General features: G+C 37.2%; 1 long non-coding RNA gene across 7 annotated transcripts in view; it reads right to left on the reverse strand.

The window, feature by feature from the left end:
- Positions 1-26398, reverse strand: part of LOC116273724 — a 67249-nt gene extending 40851 nt beyond the window's left edge. Inside the window, exons 1-3 of one of the 7 annotated variants that reach the window (XR_004182055.1) lie at positions 22911-26398; positions 11875-12004; positions 7604-7791 (exon numbers count right to left, since the gene is read on the reverse strand). This is a non-coding gene — a long non-coding RNA (uncharacterized LOC116273724). The remainder of the gene's footprint in view (positions 1-7603; positions 7792-11874; positions 12005-22910) is intronic. The other 6 variants (XR_004182061.1, XR_004182057.1, XR_004182056.1 and 3 more) reach the window with 6 other exon arrangements.
- Positions 26399-27117: the final 719 nt, after the last annotated feature.

Here is a 27117-nt window from a genome sequence, read left to right on the forward strand (position 1 = left end):
TAATGTTATATTGATGACAACGGTGAATAGTTGTATTAGTTTGTTTTCCCACTGCTATAAAGAACTACCGGAGACTGGGTAATTTAGAAGAAAAGAGGTTTAATTGACTCACAGTTCCCCAGGCGTAACAGGAAGCATGGCTGCGGCAGAGCAGGAGAGCGAGAGAGAGCACGAGGGGAGGAAATGACACACTTTAAAACCATCAGATCTTGTGAGAATTCACTCACTATCATGAGAACAGCAAGAGGAAAATTCACCCCCATGATTCAATTACCTCCCACCAAGCCCCTCCTCTGACATGTGGGTATTACAGTTCCAGAGGGATTTGGGTGGGGACACAGAATCAAACCATATCAGTAGTAAAATAGGCATAAGCCATGTAGATGGTTTTCATTCTCCTTCCATGATGCCCTTGATTGTATTCAGGTATACATAAGTCTATCCTTTTCACCCCCACCTTCCCCAGTAATGCGTAAACGCTTTCACAGCAGAGCTTATATCTGCTCCTGAAATATTGCTTGTTGTCTTTTCTGTCCTACACATTGTCTAGTTTCAAAATCACCATCACCTCTAAGATAATCTTCTATAAGTTTCTATTATAATTTTCAACACTTCTATAGATAAAAAGCTGCTAAACCAGGTAATGAGGAACACCAGTTGTGGGTTTTTCTACATGAAAAATTAAGAAAACTAAAATCGTTTTAGAGTTCCAGAGTCTTTTCAATGTAATTCATTCTGAGCATGCATGTTTTGAACTAATTTTAACATGGATTGATTGTTAAGCCTTTTCAATGGTTTGCAAAACAGTGCGAAAATAAGATAGCTTGGGTATGTAAACCAATATTAAGTTTTTTAAGAATCACAATTGTAAAAATTCCATTTCAGTGTGTCTTTGTTTTTATTACACCAGTTTGTCATCAACAAAACACAGTGAAGTTTCCTGAGGAGAGAAGAGTTCCTCAGCATTTGAAAGGTCTCAGAAAGAAATGTTTTTAATTATTACTGGTATTATTTCAGATCCTATGTTAGTCACTAATGCCACCATTGATGACCTTCCCCATGAAACTGCTTTTATGTCTTATAAAACACTTTTCTCTTTTAGAAGCCATGTTGCTCTTCTTTTACTCACTTTCCTTGCATTTTATGTGTCATTTCATTAAATATTATAAGGAAGGGAATTTGAGGTAAATTATAACTTAAAAAAAAGCTTCTTAGAGACATTACTTGAAGCTACAATAAGAAAGCTCTATGAAGACACAGATGACACAACAGTGGTCATATCTTTTGACTGCTGTATTTACCACACCCAGCATTGTACTGGGCATACTGGGCATTTTTTCAATTATTTTCAAAGTTCGTTTCACATTCCAGATTCAAAAATGAGACTCCTGGGTGACTGTGCAGATGAGAATGTGAATTCTTCTACTTCACATTATCATTCAGTGACCCCTCATTTCCTTAGGTAATATGTTTGGGTCTCTTTTGTGGGGAGTCTCAGGCACAGTGGTAAGCCAAATGAGAAACTGTGCTCTCCACAGCTGTCAGGTGATGGATTCTAGTGTCTCTGGAAGGCAGCAGAATACTGTTGTATGGAAACGTGTAAATCCAAATTGACCAACACATGCCCCTGGCTCTTAACATTTTCTTTTGTTTTCAGATCGTGATCTGCACCTTTGTAAGTGTTCAGGGAAAAGACTAAGAAATGCAACCTCAAGAGATACTAGAGACAAGGGTGCCTTTTATCCTGCTATTAAAATCTTGAATGGTTTAACTATAGTTAGGCAGATAAATGCCTACAACTGTATTTGCCAAAATGTGGTAGATACTAGTCAATACATGTGTAAAAAGAGTAACTTCTTTACATACATTTGAGAAAGCTGGATTAAACAAAACTAAATAGATTTCTTGACTGCAGGATTTCTAGTCCCTTTACTAAGTTCTGAGATAATACAGTATACAATGCTTTCCCAGTTAATGCATAAAACAGAACACTTTTTCACAGAGTATTTATCAGGATGAATATTCAAGGAAAATTCATTGGGAAATTCAGGGCTGTAGAATTAATCTCAACTAACAAATGATTCCAGCCAGTTTTCATCCATTTCTTATCAAAAGCAGATACAATTTATCTTCTTATTGATAATTCCCACCAAATTCATGGGACTAAATCCAAATGTATAAAATGAGCTATATACCTGTCCCTCACCATTTGCTAACCAAGGGAAAAAAAGGATACGCATGTTAGACAGCCCAGGACACATGCTTATCCTTAATATCACCACCTCTGGTAGGGTGGGAAAGGCAGTGGGGTCAGCCCCTCCACATGGACTAAGTGGAAAATAATTGGCTACTACATTGACATAATAATACCTACTTTATATGATTGTCAGGATTAAATAAGATAATGTATTTGAAGTACTTTAGTACAATGCCTGGCTCATAAGGAGTGGGGAAAGTGGTAACTGCTATAATCATAACAGCATCAATATCATTACACCCTTTCTGTCTGTGTAGGGCATAGTCATCTGCAGACCTTCTAATCTAATGTAACAGATTCCCAACTGACCTATTTCAAGAAGCCTCTCTGATAATTCCTCGGATTACATTGAAAATGTCTTTCAGAAATTCTTATCTGAGTATGCCACTCCCCTGCTATTTATAAAACTCTTTATGAAATGAAGTTAAAATGTTGAGCACAGAAAGGATCTCTCTACTGTCTGGTAAAAGTCTACCTTTCTAAGTTCATCTTCCACCACTTACCTGGTTTGATGGTCTCTTCACTTTTTAGGTCCACTGCACCTCTTATCCCTGAAGACATCACATACTGTCATCCACGCATCCATTTATTCCTGTCCTCTGCAATGTGCTCTCAAATGTGTTTTCTCAAGCTGGGATATGCTTCCCCAGACTCTAGTGCAGAAAGTCTCTGAGGCCAACTCAATTACTGCCTAGATCCCAGTCAGACTTAATCACATTCAGCTGTCTGCTTCCATATCATTTTTATTGCTCTTATAGCACTTCTCACACAACCGTGTATACAGTTACTTGTGCAAGTGTCTATTTCCATGCATTACTCAGGACTGTCACAGGTGATAGAAACATTATTTGAACTTGCATGGGGAAAAGTATAGAGATTACATTTAAAAGATCCTGAATCACTCAGGTAATGGCATAGAATATATCCAGGTAGCCCTCTTCCATGGTTTATCAAAAGCAGATAAAATTATCATTTTTTAAATAACTAAACTCCAAAAGTTCAGAGAGAAACCCGGATTTCCGGAAAAAAAATCACAACCACAGGCAAAAACACCACCAGAATTTCATTTCAAAGACAAACCCACATTGGTTTCTCTTTAAGTGGGATTTTCTTTTCTTTCTGAGGCATATCAAGGGTAATCTACATATAGGAAAATAGATCCTTTCTCATGTACCAATCTATTAGTTATATGGCAAACACATATAGTCATGTAACCATCATAAACAAGATATAAAAATAATAAACACATATAGTCATGTAACCATCATAAACAAGATATAAAATAATTCTATCACCCTTCAAAACCCTCCTATGCCCTTTTATAGCAAAACTCTACCTGCAGCTCCAGGCCCTGGCAACCACTAATCTACTTTCTTTCCCCATAGTTTTAACTTTTTCAGAATGTCATATGCAGTCATACAGTGTGCATCCTGTTGAGTCTGACGTCTTTCACTGAGCATAATACATTTGAGATTTATTCACTCTATTCCATGCATCCAGAATTTATTGTTTTTGTCTTACTCTACTAATCAGGATCTCTTGTATAATGTTGAATGGGAGTGATGCAAGTGGACATCATTGCTTTTGTCCCAATCCCAGGAAAACAGTATTCACTATTCATTATTAAGTATGATATTAGCTGTAATGCTTTTCATAAATGACCTTTATCAGGTTGATGAAGTCTCACTGTATTCATAGTTCACTGAGAATTTTTGCTAATGTTGCTATTGTTTTAAGCCATGAATGAAAATTGAATTTTGTAAAATGCTTTTTTAAAATCCATTGTGAAAATTATATGATTTTTCTGCATTAGTCTGCTGATTTGATGAATTACACTGATGGATTTTTAAATGTTATAACAGTTTTGCATTTCCAGGATAAACCCCACTTGGTCATAACATATTATCCTTTTTACATATTGTTGGATTCTATTTTCTAATATTTTCTTGATTATTTGAGCATCTGTTCATGAGGGATATTGACTTTTGGTTTTATTTATTTGTTATATTTTTGTCTGGTGTTGTTATCAAGTTAAAATAAGTTAAGTGTTCTCTCTTCTATTTTCTGGAAGAGTTTGTGTAGACTTGCTATTTCTTTTCTAAATGCTTAATAGAAAGGTTTTTAACTCTAAATTATGTTTCTCTAATAGGTACGGGACTACTAAGGTTATCTATTTTTGTGTTAGCTTCAATAGTTTCTGTCGTTCAAGGAGCTTACCCATATCATCTAAATTATCAAATACGTGGGAATATATGGAGTTGTTTGTAATAATCCCTTATCCTTTTAATGTTTATAGAATTAATAGTAATGTTCCTTCCTTCATTTCTGATATTCGTAATTTTGTGTTTTCTTTTTTTGCCCCGTGCCCATTCTGGGAAGAGGTTTATCAATTTCATTGATCTTAAGAAATAATCTATTTTCGGTTTCATTGATTTTCTCTATTTTTCTCTGGTTTTTAATTTTTTCGATTTCTACTTTTATCTTTATTTTTTTTCTTTTCTTTGTTTACTTTGAGACTTAATTTAATCCTCTTTTACTAGATTCTTAACATCTACATCATGGATTTCATATCTTTCTTCTTTCCTAATGTAAGTGTTTAATTCTATAAATTACACATGTAGTACTTCATTAGATGCATCCCACGTTTGATACATTGGGTTCTTGTTTTCATTCAACTTAAAATATTTCTTAAGCTGAGCACAGTGTCACATGCCTGTAGTCCCCGCTACTCAGTAGGCTGAAGTGGGAGGGTCACTTGAGCCTAGGAGTTCAAGACCAGCCTGGACAACCTGAGAAGATGCCATTTCTTTAACAACAACAACAACAAAAAGTATATCTACTTACACATATATTTTTCTCTCTAATTGCCCTTGTGACTTCCTCTTTAACCTATGGATTATTTAGAGATGTATTGTTTACCTTCCAAAATATGTGTTGATTTTCTACATATCTTTCGGTTATGGATTTTTTTTTTTTTTTTTTTTTTTTTTTTTTGCTTAATTCCATTATGGTCAGAGAATATACTCTGTATGATTTCAAATCTTTTAAATCTCTTTAAATTTTTTATAGCCAAGAATATGATATACCTTTATGAATGTTCCATGTGTATTTAAACAGTATATATATTCTTCTATTGTTGGGTGAAGCATTCTATAAATGTCAATTCATTTAAGTTGGTTGATAGTGTTGTTCATGTCTTTTATATCTTTACTAATTTTATATCTCTTTGTTCTCTCAATTATTGAGAGAGTATTGAGTTCTCCAGCTATGATTGTGGATTTATATATTTCTGCTTCTATTTCTATCAATTTTGCTTCATGTAATTTGAAACTCTATTATTTAGAGTTTATCAGGCATATATACATTTGGAATTGCTATGACTCCTTAGTTATTGAATTCCCTTTTCAGTTTGTAATGTGCATAGGTAGGTTTTGAGTTCCATCAAGGCCTCCTCACTCACAGAGATAATAAGCAATGCCAGATCCTGACTTTCACATTTTGGCTTCTATCAACAGATTGACTGTCTTTCCCAGGGAAATTTAAAAACTGATTCAAACTGACCATTTATGTTTTTACTCAACCCTGGAGCAATATTGTGACAAGGTATTAGGTTGGTGCAAAAGTAACTGTGGTTTTTGCCAATAGTAAAGCCTATAAGAACACAGCATCTACCCTATAAATGGCACCGTTTGAATGAAGGAAGGAGCAATTCACAGGGGAGGGACACTGGGAAGATAGTACATAGTTTTCCACCATACTCTCTGTTAAATTATAACATGCTGAAATAATTACAGTTATCATGTTAGTCATGTTTATCCTAAAAACAATCTAGCAAAATATTCAACATAGAAAGTTTGGCTGATTGCTTACAGCCAACTTCTCTCTTTGCCCAATCCTGTTTCTTCTTTCTCTTCTCCAATAGATGTTAACCCTAAGAGTATTTTATTCTGTGTAATGTATACTTCCTGCACATTAATTTCCATCTCAGAGTCTGCTTCCCAGTAACCTGACTTGCAATTCAATCCCTTTCAAGAACCTAATAAAAGATATGGCTAGAAAAAATTACCATATAAACATTCAATTTTATATAAATTTAGGACATCCACCACACCCTTTTTCTCACGATGGATCATAAGAGGACAGTTTAGCTATCTCATTTTGTAAATAAAGAAAGTAATTCCCAGAGATACTTGTAATTTGCCTAACATCACACAATGACTCAATAGAACAACTAAGACTACATTCTATTCTCTAGTCACATACATTTTTCACCATCTTGAGAAGTTTGGGGCATTTGACTATTTCTAAATTTTTAATTATTCAAATTAACCTAATAATTGTGGAAAATATATCATGTTCCAGATATCATGCTTAATGTCCATCCTCGTTATTTCACTAAATTTCAGAGGAAAATTTTGAAGCTGACACAATACCATTTTGTAAATGGCAAAACTGAGGCTTACAGGTGTAACTTTTCGAGATAGTATAAGAGCCAAGATTTGGATTCAGTAGTCTTTTTATAGAACTGGTTCTCCTAACAGAATACCGTACACACACGGAAATGTTTTGGGGTATAATACATTTTATTGATTTTGCCATATATCACAGATCTATACAACAGAATCTGAAAACTTGAACTCATTTCAAATGATTGGTTCATTAGTTCAACAAACAACACTTATCAAGTGCTTACTATGTACCAGGAGCTTCAACAATGACCAAAAAAGGCATGGTCTCTGACTGTAAGAAATTTATAGTGGCTGGGCATGGTGGCTCACGCCTGTAAAATCAGCACTTTGGGAGGCTAAGGCGGGCAGATCACGAGGTCAGGAGATGTAGACCATCCTGGCTAACACGGTGAAACCCCATCTCAACTAAAAAATACAAAAATTAGCCAGGCGTGGTGGCGGGCATCTGTAGTCCCAGCTACTCAGGAGACTGAGGCAGGAGAATGGCGTGAACCAGGGAGGTGAAGCTTGCAGTGAGCCGAGATCGCACCACTGCACTCCAGCCTGGGCGATAGAGTGAGACTCTGCCTCAAAAAAATAAATAAATTTATAGTCTAGCAGGGATACAGACATTAAATTATTATAAGTGTAATTTAGTTTAATTCATGCCAAGTTTCATTTTTGTATCACATTATGATAAAGTATACAGTGTTTTAAAGACATTTAATAGGGCGACCTAAAATAGAATCAGGAGGTTAGAGAAGACTTTCCTTAGGGAACAGCATTCAGGCTGAGAATTAAAGATGAATTCAGTGGATTGAGATAGGATAATACATTCAGTAGACAAAATAGGAATAACAGAGATAGGTCTATTTTTTAATGAAGAATAACCACATACCTGGGTTCTTAGTAGTTTTGACGACTCTTGCCTCCATCTGTTCTGCTTTGAGTATGTTTTATCTTGTTTGTACTATGTTTTTACCGTGTTTGCTCTCTCTTCTTCAGTTCTGTAATTATTCTCTTTGATGAATAAAAATGAAGTATTATTAGTAGTTCTCATTTTCTTTCTGGTATAAGCAACCATCTCTGTGGAATAATTTGAGGAAAACACTGAAAGCAGTCTATATAGTACTTCACCATCTAACTCTTCCTTCAGTGCCCTGCCCACCTCAACACACGCAGCTATAAAATACCTCTCACTCAGCCTCTTCATTCATTTAAGTACTTATTACTTTCCATGGTCCTTATTTGGAAAGGCAAATCCTTCTAGGTGTCATTACAAATAAAGCCCCAAAATCAGGCTGAATTATTTAATCACGTTTTCTGTTTTCCTTAGGACCCAGAAGAACAGGTGTCAGCAACCTGCCCACACATTTGAAACGCTGTGAATCCCTGACATGCTCAAGTCTCAGAACCCAGTTGCTATGATCTGCACATTTGTGTCCCCCTGAAATTCATAAGTTAAAACCTAACTCCTAAGTTGATGATATTAGGAGGTGAGGCCATTGGGAGGTGATTAGGATATGATGGCAGAGCCCTCAATGAATGGGATTAGTGCCCTTATAAAAGAGTGCTAGCTAGTTCCTTCCACAATTTGAGGACATGTAGAAGGTGCCATCCATGAACCAGCATGGGGACCCTCACCTGAGTCAGCAGATGTCCTGATCTGAACTTCTCAGCCTCAGAACTGTGAGGAATAAATTTCTGTTATTTATAAGCCACCCAGTATATGGTATTTTGTTATAGCTGCCAGAGCAGACTGAGACGCCCATTTTCCCCCTGTGTGGCTTCTATCTTTGGTACTTTGCAGTGTCACTCAGAAAGTTGCATAACAGTGTTCAAACTATTGATAGAGGCATTCTCTGCTCTCCTGGAAGACAGTCAGGCATTCCCACAGTCAGCCAAGTGACCTTCAGATCTGAGAAGGACAGCCACTCTTGGAGTCCCTTAACCCCCCATGCTCACCCCCTAGGCCCACCTAATAAGGGCCATTTGCATGATCCTGTGGTCTAAGTTTAATACATGACCTGAGAAACTAGGAAAAGAAAAGACATTGACAAGAATTAGGGAGAAAAACAATCCTGCTGGGATCTTATGATTTCCATAATCTTCATTTTCTTCAGCTGCAAGATAAGATAATTGGACAACATGGCCAAAAAGATCTCTTCCAGCTAGGGTGACCAATTTGTTCCAGTTTGCCTAAGATAGTCACAATTTTAAAATTGAAAGTGTCACATCCTGGAGAACTTCTCAGTCCCTAGCAACCCAGGATAGTTGGCCATCCAATTTTCCTCTCCAGTCCATGACAAAGTCCTAACTCATCATTTGATTGATATACACATATTTAGATTCATTGTTTGGTTTTAAAAATAATAAGTTTCTACTTCATCATTCTTAATTTCAGCAGAAATGTAAATAATTCTGTCTTATCTCTCACATGGGCTTTAGATTTTATATGTTGCACAATGTTGGTTAATTCAGGCAAATGAATGCTAAAAGGTAGAAAGTTGACATTTCTTTACTTTGTGAATGTTTTGCCTATGCCCCACTGTGTGTTTTGAGCCAGTGTGTGGCATGGCAGCTGTGTTGTGGCCTCAGAGGACAGTGACATGATGTCATCAGAGGTCTCCTGGAGAGCTGCCCTCACAGCATCATGTACGTGACAGAGAAAAACACTGCACAAGATCTAAAACCAAGGGTCACAGTATCTGTAAACACTACACAAATTATCACTTGTTATTTGCTATTCATATTAATGTAATTATTTCTGTGATTGTTCCAAATTATTTCATTTTACAGTTTCTGTTTAGAAAGAAAGCAATGACTTCATCTTTACTACTATTCTGAAATCAGCCATAGTGACTACAATCCCTTGTTTTCTTCACAAAAGGAAGATATCAGATGACCTTTGCTCTGACCTTTGACTTGCTATTTACAAAACCTAATTACAGGGTGGGCCAACTTCCCTTTATCATTCAGAGACATTTGGTAAAGCTCTACTCCTCAATTTTTTTTTAAATCGCTTAGAGGGCAATTTAGGGCTGTATACAGTATGATTAAATCTAGAAAGAAATAATTAATTTGGAATTTTGGCCATCAACATTGATTTTCTCAAAACCAATCAAGTATAACATGGAAGCTGTATAAGTCAGCAATTAAAATCAGTGTTTCACTAACAAAATGAAATCAGTTATCTGCTGGTCTGGTGGTTAGAGGTCATAGACATAGAGATACACAGTCTGAGACCTTCAGCATTAAACCTCTCTCAGTTTTCACCACCACTCCCTCTACTACTGCGTCAGCAAGAAAAGGACTGCAGCAACTGTGTAGTACTTAAACTGTAAAGGTTACTTGGCTAATAAAGAGATGAATGGCCCCAAGATAGAGCACAGTCATGCATCCCTGTAGTGCATGTAACTTATTTACCTTTCACATAATTGTTATGCTTATAAATGGAAGTTTAAAAAGTATAAAAATTTAGAAGAGAAAAAAAGCATTAGGTAGTCAAAACAAGGACGCAACCACTCAGCATTGCACTTTCTCCCCAAGCTTCCCCTGGCAATCTTTTTCTCAGGCTAAGAGTAAAGGTCTGATTCCTTTTGTTCATTTCAGCCACCGCCCTTTAGCAATGTGAGTCTGAGCAAGACTGCCACGCCCAATCAAGGGACAAAGGCAGAAATAAGGGAAACTCCGGGCACAGAGACAGCCTGACTTCATTTATACCTGTGCAATATGTTGGGCTCAGTGACATGAAGGTGGAAATCAGTTGCTATCTCTATAAACAAACAATTAAAACAGGGGGCTTAAAATTTATATCTATGTTCTGAAACGCTGTCTGGTAAAAGTATTCTTTTCCTAGAAAGAAAGAGATGTGGCCAAAGTGGTCTCTGATTTTCAGAAAAAGGGTGAATGCTGCCCCCTTTTGACTGAGCGCAATATATGCTGTGTATCCATAAACCTGAAACATAATGCAATGCACAGTGAGAATAAAGATGCTATTTCTGTAATGAGAAATCTGATTAAACATTGGAAAATGGGAAGTATAAAGGGGTTCAAAGTTTATCTAGTAAAAGTCTCAAGGGGCCTTTTCTAGCTTCCTGGAAGATTGGTCATCCTTCATCCAGGCTTCTATATCATTTTAGTTGTGTCTCTTTTGTAGATTCTCAATTTTGTCTGGAATGATCACATAAGTTTACTGCACTTTTTCTCCCACTAACGAGACTCCTTGAAAGACTGAGCTACATCTTTTTATTTTGCCTGTGTAACTGTCACAGTACCTACGAAGACTTGTGCATAGTGGGTTCTCATAAATAAATGTTTATTAAATACAAATATCTAGATGAGGTCATCATAGTCTGTAGTTGTGAATAGTTATCTCTTTAAAAAGCTAATGAGTCTATCTGGGGTTTAAAGTTGACATTCACACAAATGGTGCCATACTTTAACCCAATAACTGCAAACTTTTATGCACACATCCCTGGCTTATTTATAAATTATATGCATCTATTACTGAACTTTTATGTAAGTTAAAACATAAAAATTAAACAAGAAGAAAAAAACTTAGTCACACTATGTGAAGACATAACATTGAGTGAAAGCAACTAGGCACAAAAGAGAACATACTGTATGATTCCATTGACATAACACTCAAAAACAAGCAAAACTAATGCATAGGCATACCTCAGAAATATTGTGGGCTTAATTCCAAACCACCATAATAAATAAAATTTAAAAGATGAATATTGCAATAAAGCAATCACATGAATTTTTTTGTTTCCCAGTGCATATAAAAGTTCATATTTACACTGCCGGGCATGGTGGCTCACTCCTATATTCCCAGAACTTTGGAAGGCCAAGGTGAGCAGATTGCTTGAGCCCAGGAATTCAAGACCAGATTGAGCAATATAACAAAACCCCGTCTCTACAAAAAATACAAAAATTAGCTGGGCATGGTGGTGTGCACCTGTGGTCCTCGCTACTCAGGAGGCTAAGGTAGGAGGATGGCATGAGCCTAGGAGGCAAAGGTTGCTGTGAGCCAAGATCATGCCACCACACTCCAGGGCTGGGTAGCAGAGTGAGACCCCATCTCAAAAAAAACAGTTTAGTTTACAATATGCTACAGCCTATTAAGTGTACAATGGAATTACATCTAAAAAACAATCTACATACCTTAACCAAAAAATGCCAGTGATCATCTGAGTTGTAGTCTTTTTGCTGGTGGGGGATCTTGTCCTGATGTTAATGACTGCTGACTGATCAGGGTGGTGGTTGTTGAGGGTTGGGGTGGCTGTGGTAATTTCTTAAAATAAGACAACAGTGGTGGGAGTATAAATTAGTTCAAACATTGTGGAAGACAGTGTGGTGATTCCTCAAGGATCTAGAAATAGAAACACCATTTGACCCAGTGATGCCATTACTGGGTATATACCCAAAAGATTATAAATCATGCTACTATAAAGACACATGCACAGGTATGTTTATTGCAGCACTATTCACAATAGCAAAGACTTGGAACCAACCCAAATGTCCATCAATGATAGAATGATTAAGAAAATGTGGCACATACACAACATAGAATACTATGCAGCTATAAAAAAGGATGAATTCATGTCCTTTGCAGGGACATGGATGAAGCTGGAAACATCATTCTCAGCAAACCATCACATGGACAGAAAACCAAGCACCCCATGTTCTCACTCATAGGTGGGAATTGGACAATGAGAACACATGGACACAGGGCGAGGAACATCACACACTGGGGCCTCTCATGGGGTGGGGGCCTGGGGGAAGGGCAGCATTAGGAGAAATACCTAATGTAAATGACAAGTTGATGGGTGCAGCAAACCAACATGGCACATGTATACCTGTGTAACAAACCTGCATGTTGTGCACATGTACCCTAAAACTTAAAGTGTAATACAAAAAAAAAAAAAAAAGACAACAATGACATTTGCCACACTGATTAACTCTTCCTTTCACAAAAGATTTCTCTACAGCATGAGATAAGGTTTCATAGCATTTGACCCACAGTAGAACTTCTTTGAAAAATTGGAGTTAATCCTTTAAAACCCTACCACTTGTTGATTGATTAAGTAGATGTAATATTCTAAGTCTTCTATTGTCATTTCAACAGTGTTCACAGCATCATCACCAGGAGTAGATTTTATCTCAGGAAACCACTTTCTCTATTCATCCATAAGAAGCAATTGCTCATACATTCAAGTTTGATCATGAGATTACAGCAAATCTGGCTGAAATATCTTCAGGTTCTACTTTTAATTCTATTTTTTCTTGCTGTTTCTGCCACATCTGCAGCTACTTCCTCCACTGAAGTCTTGAACTCCTCAAAATCATCCATGAGGACAGGAATCAACTTCTTCCAAACTCCTGTTAATGTTGATATTTTGACCTCTTCCCACGAATCATGAAGGTTCTTAATGACATCTAGAATGGTAAATCCTTTCCAGAAGGTTTTCAGTGTAGTTCACCCATATTCATCAATAGAATCACTATCTGTGGTAGTGATATCCTTAAAACTGTGTTTCTTAGGTAATTAAGACTTGAAAGTCAAAATCGCTATTTTACCCATGGGCTGCAGAAAGCATGCTGTTTTAGCCAGCATTAAAAGAACATTAATCTCCTTCTACATCTCCATCAGGGCTCTTGGGTCTGAGTTAGGTGCCTTGTCAGTGAACAGTAATATTTTAAAAGAATTTCTTTTTCCTGAACAGTAGGCTTCAATGGTATGCTTAAGATACTCAGTAAACCATGGTATAAACAGATGTGCCATCATCCAGGCTTTGTTGTTCCATTTGTAGAGCACAGACATAGTAGATCTGGCATAATTATTAAGGGTCTTAGGATTTTCAGAACAATAAATGAACAGTGACTTCAACTTAAAGTCATCAGTTGCATTAGCCTCTAACCAGAGAGTCAGCCTGTTCTTTGAAGCTTTGAAGTCAGGCATTAATTTCTCCTCTCTAGTTATGAAATCCTAGATGGCTCATCCACTATAAGTCTGTTTCATCTACACTGAAAATCTGTTGTTTAGTGTAGCCACCATCATCAATTATCTTAGCTAGATATTCTGGATAACATGCTGTAGGTTCTTTATCAGCTTTTACATTATGGGGACAGCTTCTTTCCTTAAACTTCATGAACCAACTCCTACTAGTTTCAAACTTTTTTTCTGCAGCTTCTTCACCTCTCTCAACCTTCAGAGAATTGAATCCAGGGCCTTGCTCTAGATTATGCTTTGGCTTACAGGAATGTTATGGCTGGTTTGATCTTTGATACAGACCACTCAAACTTTCTCCATATCAGCAATAAGGCTGTTTCACTCCTTTCTTTCTTTTTTTTTAATCATTTGTATGTTCACTGGTGTAGCACTTTTAATTCCTTCAAATAATTTTCTTTGCATGCACATCTTTGTTGACTGTTTGGCTCAAGAGGCCTACCGTTGGGTCTGTCTCAACTTTCAACATGACTCCCTCATTAAGTCTAATCATCTCTAGCATTTGATTTAAAATCAGAGTTGTACAACTCTTCCTTCCTTTTTTTAATTTTTTTGGTTGGACACTTAGAGGCCACTGTAGACACTGTAGGGTTATTACTGATTTAATTTCAACATTGTTGTGTATCAGGGAATGGGAAGGTTCGAAGAGAGGGAGAGAGACAAGAATGACTTGTTGGTGGAGCAGTCAGAACACACACAATATTTATTAATTAACTTGACGTCTGATATGGGCATGGTTTGTGGTGCCTCAAAACAATTACAATAGTGTTAGTTTGGTGCAAAAGTAATTGGGGTCTTTGCCATTAAAAGTAATGGTGAAACCATTACTACTTTTGCTCCAACCTAGTAACATCAAAGATCACTGATCACAGATCACCACAATAGATATAATAATGGAAAAGTCTGAAATATTGCCAGAATTACCAAAGTGTGACATAGAGACACAAAGTGAGCACAGCACATGTTGTTAGATAAATGGTTCCAATAGACTTGCTCTATGTAGGGTTACCACAAACCTTCAATTGGTAAAAAACACATTATCTGTGATGTGTGATAAAGTGAAGTGTAATAAAACAAGGTATGCCTGTGTAGAGTTAGGAGTCAGGACAGTGATTAACTTTGAGAATATTGATTAGAAAGAACAAGCATGACTTCTATAATGCTACTAAGGTTTTATTTCTTGATATTGATGTTGGCTGCACAGGTATGTTCAGTTTGTGAAAACTTATTAAGCTATACACTTATGTGCACTTGTCTGTATACATTATACTTCTTTAAAAATGTGGGCCAGGCGCGGTGGCTCACACCTGTAATCCTAGCACTTAGGGAAGCTGAGGCCTCAGGCGATCACCTGAGGTCAGGAATCCGAGACCAATCTGAGACCAATCTGGCCAACATCGTGAAACCCCACCTCTACTAAAAATAGAAAAATTAGCCAGGCATGGTGATATGAGCCCGTAGTCCCAGCTACTCGAGAGGCTGAGGCACGAGAATTGCTTGAACCCAGGAGGTTGAGGTTGCAGTGAGCCGAGTGGCACCACTGCCCTCCAACCTGGGTGACAGAACAAGGCTCTGTTTCCAAAAAAAAAAAAATTACACAATTTTTTTTTTCAGTGTAGGGGACAAAGAACAGGCAACCTAGAAGACTGAACTGCATATTTCCTGGGGTGCAAGCTTCCCATTTTAGATACCTCTGCTTTAATTAACAAAGCTAACCAAACTCAGCTTCTGGTCAGACAGGAAGACACCTTCAATACGTGAAAATGTTCTAGCAGGAATGCCTTACATCAGTTCCCAGTTGCTATAGCAACTACAGGGCACCTATTCTTCTTGAAAAGAAGTATGTTCCTCTTTCTGCCCCTCTCAGGTCCCTAATACATTAATGCTTACTTTGGAAAGTGATTTCATGCATGTGAACCTAACTTTTGGGATAAAAGAGAGCACTTTCACAATGAGGAACTTAATGTTTGCGTCCCTCAGCCTCAGATTTCTTATCTGTAGAATGGCCTTGTAAAGTCTTGTGAGGAAGATTTGCCACATTAAAATTTGATAAAGACAGGGTCTGACAACTGTTGATCTTTAAGAAATTTCAATTCTTAGAGAAAATGTCCTGCTCTCAGAGTCAGAAGATCCACATTTTAGCCCAGATTCAGCCAGTAACTATGGTGAAAACTTAAGAATGTCACTAAATATTTTTGCGTCTTCATTACCGCAACTGTAAAATGACCAGGTGGCTTTCAAGTTACAAAGGTATGCACTTAGATGTAAATAAAGACAAAAAGAACAATACAAAACTCTGCCAGCTGGTGAGTAAAGGTTCAATTTATCCCAGCTGCATGATTAGAATTTTATGACTTGCTGGACACTTGCTTCCTTGGCTTTTCACTTTATTACAACAATTTCCTGTAATAGTATAATTTCCTGTTTTGTTCCTTGCCTTCCTTTTACCTTGCTTTACCACATTGTGTTGTGGGACCATGAAGTTTTTTTTTTAAAAAAAGGACTCGAAGGAGACCCTAAGTCCTTTGTGGCCTGTTAGCTCTGCTAACAGGACATATCCTCTGACACACTGAATGAAAATTATGGGAGTAAGAGCAAACAAAAATGGGTTGGCCTGTGTTGAAAGGTGCAGCATGGAGAGAATATTTTAGAAAAAAGGACGTCAGTTATTACATTTGCAGAAGCAAAGTAGAACAATACAAACCAATTGCTATTAAAAAATGAAGTGGAGATGATGCTATTTAAGAAAAATTTGGAATAGTTTAAGCAGAAAAAGGCTAGTCAGAACAGCAGGAGATTAGACCTTAAATATAAATCTCCCTTTAGAGAATACTTAAGACTTCAAAGTGAGGAGGAACACTGTTAGAGATAGATGGGCACAACTCCAAAAAAATATATTGATGCCTATACTTAAATATTTAGTAATAATGCATATACGAAAAGACTTACATAAAAGGTATTGGAAGATATATAAAGATTCTATGCACTTTTCAAGACTCTGGGATGATTGAATAGAACTAAAGAAACAAAAGACTATGAAATTGTTGATATGCAGCCTTTCATACTTATCTCATTAATATTATTGAGACAAGAGCTGAGATTAGACTATGTTATAGACAGAGTGATGGATGAATATAATTGCAAAGAAGAAATATGAGACAGAGAAGAAAATGGGAAATTAGAGTTAGCTTTCAAAGACAATAAAAGTAACAAAGAGAAGCAGCCCAAGATAAGTGTCCTTGTGGAGAATAGGTAACAAAAACGCAGTTATCTTCATCTGGGGAAGGCCGAAAGGTCAATGCAAATGTTAGAACTGTCCACAGAAAAAATCAGGGGTGGGATGAGCTGGCCTAATTCACAGTCTTAGAGTTGTTGTTTTAAGCTTATTTTGGATAATCCACCATATGAATACTACCCAATTCAGGTGCAGAAGTTGCTTTAACAAATGATAAAGATTATTGTCAGAGAAATTAACTTTGTCATGTAAAGCAAGGATTTTGGGGCTGGTGAGAAAAGCTTATGAACTCTTAAAGCTGTATACTCCACCAAAGTACACATGTGAGACACTGGCACGGGGTTTCTGAATGTCCTGAATGCAATAGAACTATTAGATGAAATAGTTCCCAGATCCACGCTTCTCAAACTGTATTGGAAATATGAATCAGCTTGGGGTTTTTTCTTAAATGCAGATTCTGATTTACTATGTCTAAGAGCCCGAGATTCTGCATTTGTAAGAAGCTCTTAGGTGACACCCATACCCAGGTAATGCCTATATCTGGATGATAACACACTTTTTGTATCAAAGTAAACATGCACATTTTAAAAGGGAAAAGAAACATAAACAGCATGAAACATATACCAAATCATCATTAATTTTAGTTAGAGATTGAATTGTTCATTTAATTAAAAAAAATAACTAAATATAATTCCAGACCTCCAGAATTTCACCATCTACTTGAAGACACATTACATTGTAGCTGTCCACATGACTGAGCACTACAATAGACGTATGATTATGGTGCTCTGGAGCACAGAGACGGGGTGAGCCAGCAATATAGGGGAAGAAAAAAGAAATAGCACAGAGGCCAGGGAAATAGTTTAGTATTGCTTAAGTGCAGAATTTATTTAGAAGAGGCAAGAAGATGAGGTTGGAGAGGTAGATAGAGGCCACTAAAGTTCTGGTTCTCTATCCTAGAGGCATTTGAACATTATCTTATCAGCAATGTTAAGCCATTGAAGTGAACAAAGATGACATAATTGGATTTGTGCGTATAAACAGCCATTCTTACCTATGGGGTGTAGGGTACGAGCTATGAGTGTGGTTGGGCCCAGAGATGAGTAAAGTATTTTACTAGTCCTATCAAAAAATAAGAAGGTTTGAAGTAAATGAGTGGCCATCAAAATAGAGAGAGAGGTGAGACTAAGGAATATGTGTTTAAGCCAGCTGCTAGAGTACAAACCAAGGGTCCAAATGAAGTACTCCACAAAGAAACCTCCAAATAAAGAAAGGAGATTGTTTCCATGCTTATTCTCCAGAAATCAAGTTAACAGAAGTTCATATATTTTAACTTAAGTCTATAATATAATGATCTGTTTCGAGCAAGAGGGTGATAATAACAGAAAAATACATAAAATGAACTAGAATTTTAACATAAAAGAGCTAGAAATATCACATGCTATCTTGGCATTTGAAATGAAGGGATGGAAAGAAGCCTCCATTTTTTATTCTGCAGTCTAAACCAAAAAAAGCTTTGTCCTAAATATGCAAAGTAGGTGAAAGCCTACTTAAGCACTAACTATGGCACTTGGAGAAATAGTGAAAGCCTGAATTAACCATCAAACAATGAACAATTTGGAGATGGATTTAGAAAAAAGTATTACTACATAACAGATGTTGCCCCAGGCTCCATTGATCTGAAAAGATATTTTTTAAAAAACTTAAGGTCATGGCAGCAAACAAAAACTATTTTCTGTATCAGGCCCTTATTAATATCATCCCATGGAAGAGGCTCTTACCATTTGTGGATATGGGCCATGCAGCTTCATGTCCTGGCCTCTCCTGTTACTGGCTGCTTACCTCTCTGTTAATACTATCTCACTCGGTATTAACTTGCAGTTACATTCATCCCTCCACTGGCATCCCAGTTACTCTCCCAGAAGTCAACCCTTCTTCCAATCGCTTTTAGACATTGCTGTTCTCCCTGCCATTCCTTTGAGATCCCAGAACAGACCTACTAGCCTCCACTAGGTAAAAGGTGGGCGGATTCCCTGCCTTCTAGCACATGTGGGCCTTTGCATACTCTTCTGACACAGGACTTTGCTCCCGTTTGCATAGTCTTCATTTGCTTCCCATCCTGACTCCCACAGAAGATTTGCCTCTACTTTTATCTATGTTTTCCTACCCTCTATTACCAGATTCCGTTCCGACTCCTACCTTGGAACCTTACCTGCATAGCAAAATCCCATTCAAAACTCTTCTTATTAGAACTGATAGTGCTACTTTCGATTGAGAAAAGACTCAGTACTCAACTGAAATTATTTAAATGTATTGGAAAAGATAAATGCTATATATAAGAAATGAGTAATGTCAGGCTAAGTTTGCTGAGTATCGTACTTCAAATGCAAGCTGTATAAGCCATACGGCTACTAGAAGAAGCCCTAGTCCTAAGCACCTTACTCATTAAGAAGGAGGAACTACTTTATCAAAAGGCAATGATGATGGGACATGGTGGCTCACTCCTGTAATCCCAGCACAATGGGAGGCCAACGCAAAATGATTGCTTGGTCCCAGGAGTTTGAGACCAACCTGGACAACATAGTGAGACCTTGTCTCTACAAAAAATAAAAAATTAGCAGGGCATGATGGTGCATGCATGCCTGTAGTCCCAGCTACTTGGGATGTTGAGGGTGGGAAGAGTGCTTGAAACCAGGAGGTGGAGACAGCAGTGAGGCATGATTGCACCACTGCTCTATGGTCTGGGTGACAGAATGAGACCCTGTCTCATTAAAAAAAAAAAAAAGTAAATGACGTCTTAACTGAAAAGTACGAAGTACATCTTTTCTTTCTGCCTTGGCTTTTGTGATACTAGGCTCTTACAGTTTTATTTCTGTGTGTTAGTTTTCTATTGCTGCCATAACAAATTATCACAAATTTAGAAGGCTAAACACCCAGTTAGTATCTCACCATGAGTGGGTCAGAAGTCTAGGAATAGAATAGCTCAGCTGGATCCTCTGCTAAGGGCCTCACAAGGCAGGAATCAGGGCATCAGCTTAGCTCTTAATTGGGGTTCTGGGGAAGATTCTGCTTCCAAACCCATTACAGTGTTGATAGAATTCAGTTCCTTGTGATTGTAGGAACTCATTTTCCTGTTTCTTTGACATATGATTCCCTTAGTCTCTAAGTCAAGGAGGACAGTTCTAATCTTTCTTAGGCTTCAAATATCTGACTTCTCTTTTACCATCAGGCAGAAAATGAGCTCTGCTTTCCAGAGCTTATATGAGTAGATTAGGTCCACCTAGACAATCTCGAGAAGCTCCCTATTTTAAAATCAGCTGATTAGCAACCTAAATTACATCTTCAAAGACCTTTTGACATACTCATAGGAGTAACCCCAGGAATGAAGACCATGAAGGCCAACATTTTGCCTAACAGATTCTATATCACTGCAAGTCTTCCTTGGACTCCATTGTTAGCCCATCTCTCTCTGTGCTAAGGTTTTCAACCCTGACTGCTTATTATGATTATCTGGAGAGTAATTAAAAAAATGGATGCCCAGTCCTCGAGATCAACTAAAGCAGAATCTTTTGGGTGGGGCTGCCTCAGTGGTTTTCAAAAACTCTCCAGGTGATCCTAATGGTAGCCTAAACTGAGAACCATTGATCATCACTGTTTTCCTGAATCAGCTTATCAATTGATGGACATGATTTTAATCATCATCTCTGTAATAATAATTCTCCAGTCTGCATCTCTATCTCTGACCTCTCTTGCTATATTCCAGACTCAAATTTCCAAAATGCCTACTGATGAGGAAATCAGTCCTTCCATGGTCATTAGATAGATCTTCGTGTCATATGTTCTAAAAATTTAAATCACAGCTAAAAAAATCTTTAATATTTTACTCTCCTAGGAAACTACTGCAACTCCTTTATATAAACAAAATATTTATTATTTATATGTGACCACTTTTGAATGTTTGCTAAAAGTCTTTTCAAAAAGACTTTTGAACTTTGTTCACCCATAGCAAAATCCTTTTCCCCTTCCTTGTTGAGTTGTCACTTGTTTTCCTATTTCCCACCTAAATATGAGTCACTAGGCCTTTCCTGCCTCTGGCCACAAAGCAATTCTCAGAGAAGTTTTAGGATATACTTTGTATATTAAAAAAAAATGTAAGTGTGATGTTCTAAGGGACTAGGATATGCTAGTCCCCAGGTATGGCTATGAATACCCCATTCCTTCTTTGCTATAATGCCAGCCTTATGAACAATAATAATTTCATTTTAATCCTGAATATGTGTTTTCCACCATAACAACCTAGAACAATTCAATATAGATGTCCTGTAATGGCTTCAAATTCGACATATCCGAAACAAATTCACCAACTAATGATGGATTGCTCAATTGTCAATGCAGCCTTAATGACTAAAAGTTTTCGCCAGAGTGTAACCTTGCACAGAGCCCTCAGCTGAGCCAAATGTTATTTGGAAAAACATATATATACACATATATATATACACACACACATATATACACATATAATATACGTGTGTGTATATATATGTGTTTGTGTGTATATACATATGAACTACAAATATGTATATTTGGAAAGTACTTACTCTGTAGCCAAAAATAATGAGTTTCCTAGAAGGAAGCCAAGAAAAGGCAAGATAGAATATGGCGCATTGGTCTATGTAGTTCTTTAGTCTACAATTCAATAAAATCATCCCATTTAAAATTAATCTGCTTTTTATTTTTGGCACCACCTGTGGTAGAAAGATAATGTCTATATGATTCCTCATGCACATATCAGACTTTCATTTTTAGCTTTTGATTATGCTTAAAACATAAACTTCTTACCACAACCACAAGGCTCTGCAAAGATAGGGTCCCTGCCTACCTCTGCAACTGTATTTAGAGCCATTATCACCCTAACACTCTGTCCTAACTATATGAACCTTCAGTTCCCCAAACATGCTAACTTCTCTCTCCACCTCAGAGCTTTCACCTAGGCTGCTCTTTCTGCCTGTATTCCTTATGCTGCTTTCTCTTTGTCCTGTTAACATAGTATCCCTCAGGTCCTTGCTTAAATAACTATTTTTCTTCAAAGAAGTTTTCATTGGCTCCCTCTACTCATAAAATCAAGTTAAGAGTATCACATTGCTTTTCAAATAGACTCTATTGTCTTGACCCTTATAGCACTAGTCACAGTTTTAATTATTATAATTATTATTTTATTGTGTGTTCTATGCACCACTAGATTATAATCAGTAAACTGTCAGGAACCATTTTGTTTTCCTCTGTGTATAGTGCCTTACACAATTTCTAGTATTAGGTACTCTACTTGTTGACTGAATAAATACATGAATGGAAGAACACACTTCTTAAAACATTTTTTGACTATCGAAGGTCATGTAGCTTGATAGCGTATCATTCTTTTTGTGCTCATGTCTACTTTCTGATAATGCAGGGAGAAAATCTTAGTCATAGTACAGTGTACCTTTTGACCTAAATACCATAAAATGTTATTATCCAATCTATATAAATACAATATTCTAGGGATAGATACTCTTCTGGTCAGTAACCAGATTACATATTTCCATCTTTTCTGTTTTGTAACTAACACTTCTGTAAAGTGTTGGTCATAGTCACCTGATCAGAACTGTGGGAACTCTTGTGGAAAAAAATCTATTATATACTAATCTATGATTCCTTTTCCTCATCTCCCACTTGTTCTTATTCCAAAGAGTACACATAACCTTCAAATCTGCTCTTAATTCTTTCAAGAGCAGTGATAGATACTTCCTGATGACAGTGATTTCTTGAAATCCAGTATTAAAATATCATTTCCTCTATGAAGAACATTGTACTCGTTCTATCAAAATTGGAGAAGCGCATTCCCTAGAACCAAACAACTCCCCTGAGGAATACTGTAATGTCTTAACCAATTATTTTCATTGGTGTTATTAAACTTACCTGTTGCTGATGTCCTAATGCATGTCTCATAAGAATTCTGGAATTGCCTATGTGGGAATTCAATCTGCAGTCTGTTTCTACAAAAAATTAAAATTAAAAATTAAAAATGGCCTAGCCTTATCCTTATCCTTGCCCTCTCTATCAGTTCATGTTTGCTAATGTTGACAGTAAATTAGTCAGGCTGGGTTCACTGCAAGAGGATTCCATTCCTACCATCTCCAAGAGAGAAAAGTCTTAAATAGAGGACATAAAGAATTTACTAGATTCAAAGTTTTTTATTAATCCTAAACTGGATATTAATAGTAATCATCCGTCTATGAATACCAGAGTTTTTAACTCCAAGAGACAAAAAATGGTTTTATTTCAACTACAGAATTTATAGCCCTTCCATAAATCAGCATTACTATTCTACACATTTGAGAATGGAGATCCAACTCTATTGTGACTGTCCTAGTTGTAGGAAACCAACAGCAAATATCGTGGACTCATGAGTCCTCAACAGAGCCATATGTAACTTTTACTTCCATCAATGTTCTGCCTTCTTCCCAGGACACAGGATTGTGTAACAAGTTAAACCCCATGACACAGTGGAATTCACAACTATCCTCATTATTTCCTGCTCTCGGACCTCCAGGAATGTGTCCCAACACGTGTGGACCCTGTACTCGGACATGTTATGCTGTCAATAGTAGAAAAGGAATGGAAGAGTCAGCCAGAACCAGCAAAATTGGGGCTAAGGAAATTAACTTGGCAGTCGGTCTGGTCTTCAAAGAGGAGTATAAATAGTCCAGACTTATGCTGATATTCAGGGGATTCTACCTAAGAAAGCAGAGCACTATAGGAAGAGTCTCTGGATAGTAGCTAAACTTCTTACTGGGCACACTTTTGTCTGCAATTAAGTTAGTCCAGTTTGAAAGTGGCCCAAAAGAAAGTTCAGTCCCCAGAGAAAGCAGATTTACAGAAAAAAAGAAAGAGGATTAGAGTATTACGTCAATGATGAGGAGGTTAAATCAAGGGTATGGTCAGAGCAGGAAGTTAGATTGCACACCAGACAGGAAGCAGAAACCATGCACGTGGACTAGTTACATACGTTGAATATTGCTGGGCAGATTGCCCCTTACTGCAGAAGCAGGTGGCAAAGGGCTTTGCCCAGGACACTAAAATCCAGCGTGGAGGCCACAGACCATTTCCAGACTCTATTCACTTACAAATTTGAACAATTAAAGTACTGACAAGTTTGGTTTCCACTGGTTCAGGGAGTTGCAGAATTTAACCTATAGGAGAAAGGTTGTTGGTGCTGGTGTTTGGATAAGATTGGGAAAAAGCAAGAACTAAGTAACATATATCTGTAAGAAAATGAGGGCTAAAGAACTAGCAGACACTTGAATGGCTTTAGAATAGGAATAATCATAGACACTGTTCCATAGGAAGTGGAATACCTTCTTTCTGTGGCACAGGTGTGTTGAGTGATCTTTTAAATCTCTACTTATTGTTTATTCCTTTGTCCTTGTGAGCACAGTCATATCATTATTTTTAGTCATAAGATTTCCAAGCCACAATTATCTTATACGAAGCTTTTGTGAATATTCTGTGCCATTTTCTTTCTGGGAGAGCAGGCTTAAGAATGAATAGCAATCAATTTATTTGGTTAATCGATATATTGCAAGATATCTACTTTATTTTCTTCCTAAAGCTACAGAAACTATCCATAGCAACTCTCTACAGTAACAGCAACATATCACCTGCTTTGCTGCCTACCTTAGCATCTCTCTACTACTCCCAGCTAGGGTCATTTGAAGGCCATTTACATGCTATATTCTTCTGGTTGGGAAAAATGAGAAGCTTAGATGACGGCCATTTTACCCAATCTACCTTACTGCTAGCCTTGCTCTAAGTTTATTGGAACAAGCCTTGAACTTCAAAATTAAAGGTAATATCACATATGGGTGATCTGTGATATAAATGGTTAGTAGTATAAACAGTTAGTAGTAAAAACCTAGGTCTCGTCTCCTGTGACCAATCCCCACTTCCTGCCAGAGTCCCAGTGACTGGGTCTGTCTATTTACTGTTGCCTAATTGATTGCACATTCTTCATTCAATCATTTAAGAACTATTAATCGACCTCTATTTTGTGACAGGCATTATTCTAGGTAGGAGGAATACAACAGTAAGTAACAGACAAAAATCTCTGCCCTTAGGACTTTCATTCCAGTTGAAGAGGGAGGCCAGCATAGCTGGAGCAGGGAGTGCCAGGGGGAGAGCAGCATAAGATGGTATATTTCTTTACAAGAAGTAAAGAGGTTTAGTAAAGCAATGATTACATAAGCTCTGCAAACCATGGTAGGGAGTTTGGATTGTATTTTCAGTGGGGTAAGAAGCTACTCAACAGCTTTGAGCATAAAAGTAATATGATCTTGTTTACATTTTAAAAGAATTTCTTAGGCTGCCATGTGGAAAAGCTAGAGTGGGAGCGAAAAGCAGAACTAGAAGGCTTTTGTAGTTGTGTAAGGTAGACATGAATATAGTTTAGACTAGGACAAGCAGTTGAGATGGCAAGTGGTTGATTTTTGCTAGATGTTTACAGCAGAACTGATAGAACTTGCTAATGGATTGAACTTAGGGAGGGGAAAGTAGAAATCAAGCATGATTCTTAGGTTTTTACTTGAGCAACTGTGTAAAAAGAGTGTCATTTGCTATGGAAACATCAACTTTGGAAGGTTCAATTTTGGATTTGGGATATGTTAAGTCTGAGATGACTATTAGATATTCAAACAGAAGTATCAAATTGGAAGTTGGATAGAGCCAGGAAGATGAGGAAGAAGATCATGCTGGAGAAAGGCATTTGTGAGTCACCAGTGGATTTGTGTAAGCTTTTAAGGAAATACATTTATGTGCTATGTTCTGAGGAAAGAAGAATTTATTCCCTTGTGATGCAACTATAGTATATTTCTTTGCCATGTAAGTCCCAAAACATACCCTGTATAGGTTATATTATGCTGACTGCAAGCAACAGAAACCATGTCTGAATAACTCAGGTAAAAAAAAAAAAAAAGGAAAAAAGAAAAATAACATTTATTAAAAGTAATCTTTCAGTTCTCACACTGAATGAAATAAAAAGTTGAAAACCTCAACTCAGGAAAGGTAGCAACCAAGGCCTCACCAGAGACTTCAGTGGTAAGAGTTTGAGAAACTGACATTAATAACATTCAGTTCCAATGACTTCAAGTCTCCCCAAGTCATGATGATGCCCTAAAAAACCAGGTGAAGCATGGACTGTCCCTCATCTATTAAGCAAAGGAGTAGAAATAAATCCTTGCTGCTCAACATGTGGTCCTTGGGTGGACCAATAGCTTGTTTGGAATGTAGAATCTCAGATTGTACACTCTGGACCATCAATCAGAATTTTCATTTTAACAAGATCCCTAAGTGATTTATATGCACATTAAAGTTTGAGAAACATGGCCAGGTGCAGTGGCTCACACCTGTAATCCCAGTACTTTGGGAAACTGAAGCAAAAGGATCAATTGACCCCAGGAATTCAAAACCCCAGGAATTCACCAGCCTGGGCAACATGGCAAGACCCAGTCTCTATAAAACAATTGAAATATTAGCCAGGCTTGGTGGTTTATGCCTGTGGTCCCAGATAGGAGACTGAGGCAGGAGGATTGCTTAAGCCCAGGTGGTGGAGGCTGCCAACAAGCCAAGATTGTGCCACTGCACTCCAACCCAAGTGACAGAAAGGGCAAGACCCTGTCTCAAAAATAAACAAATATATTGAAAAAAAAGCTTGAGATATTCATAACTAAATGATTTTCCAGCCAAAAAAAACACTCTGATTATCTGAATTGAGCAGATATTTTCATGCCTCAATAAATCAACTACAAATACGGAAGGCTGTTTGGATTTCTTCCCATAAACTTTATTTAAATCAGAATTATAAGCAGTTTTTAAATCAAATGATCACAAAATGTTAAATTGTTTAGTGTATACTTTGGTTATAACAATATACTATGGCAACATATAGATTTCTTGCACCTCTGATGACCTGTTTTTCAAGAAAGTTCAGAGTTGTTTTTGCAGCATACCTACTCTGGTAACTGACAGATTTATTGTAATTCATTTAGTCACTTAAGATTCATAGATTTGATAGTCTGATTATGTCAAATTGCTCTAAAGTAGTCTCTGATTTATACTACATAGCTGCTTT

Source organism: Papio anubis, chromosome 2 (genome assembly GCF_008728515.1).
Source record: "Papio anubis isolate 15944 chromosome 2, Panubis1.0, whole genome shotgun sequence".
NCBI classification, from domain to species: Eukaryota; Metazoa; Chordata; class Mammalia; order Primates; family Cercopithecidae; genus Papio; species Papio anubis.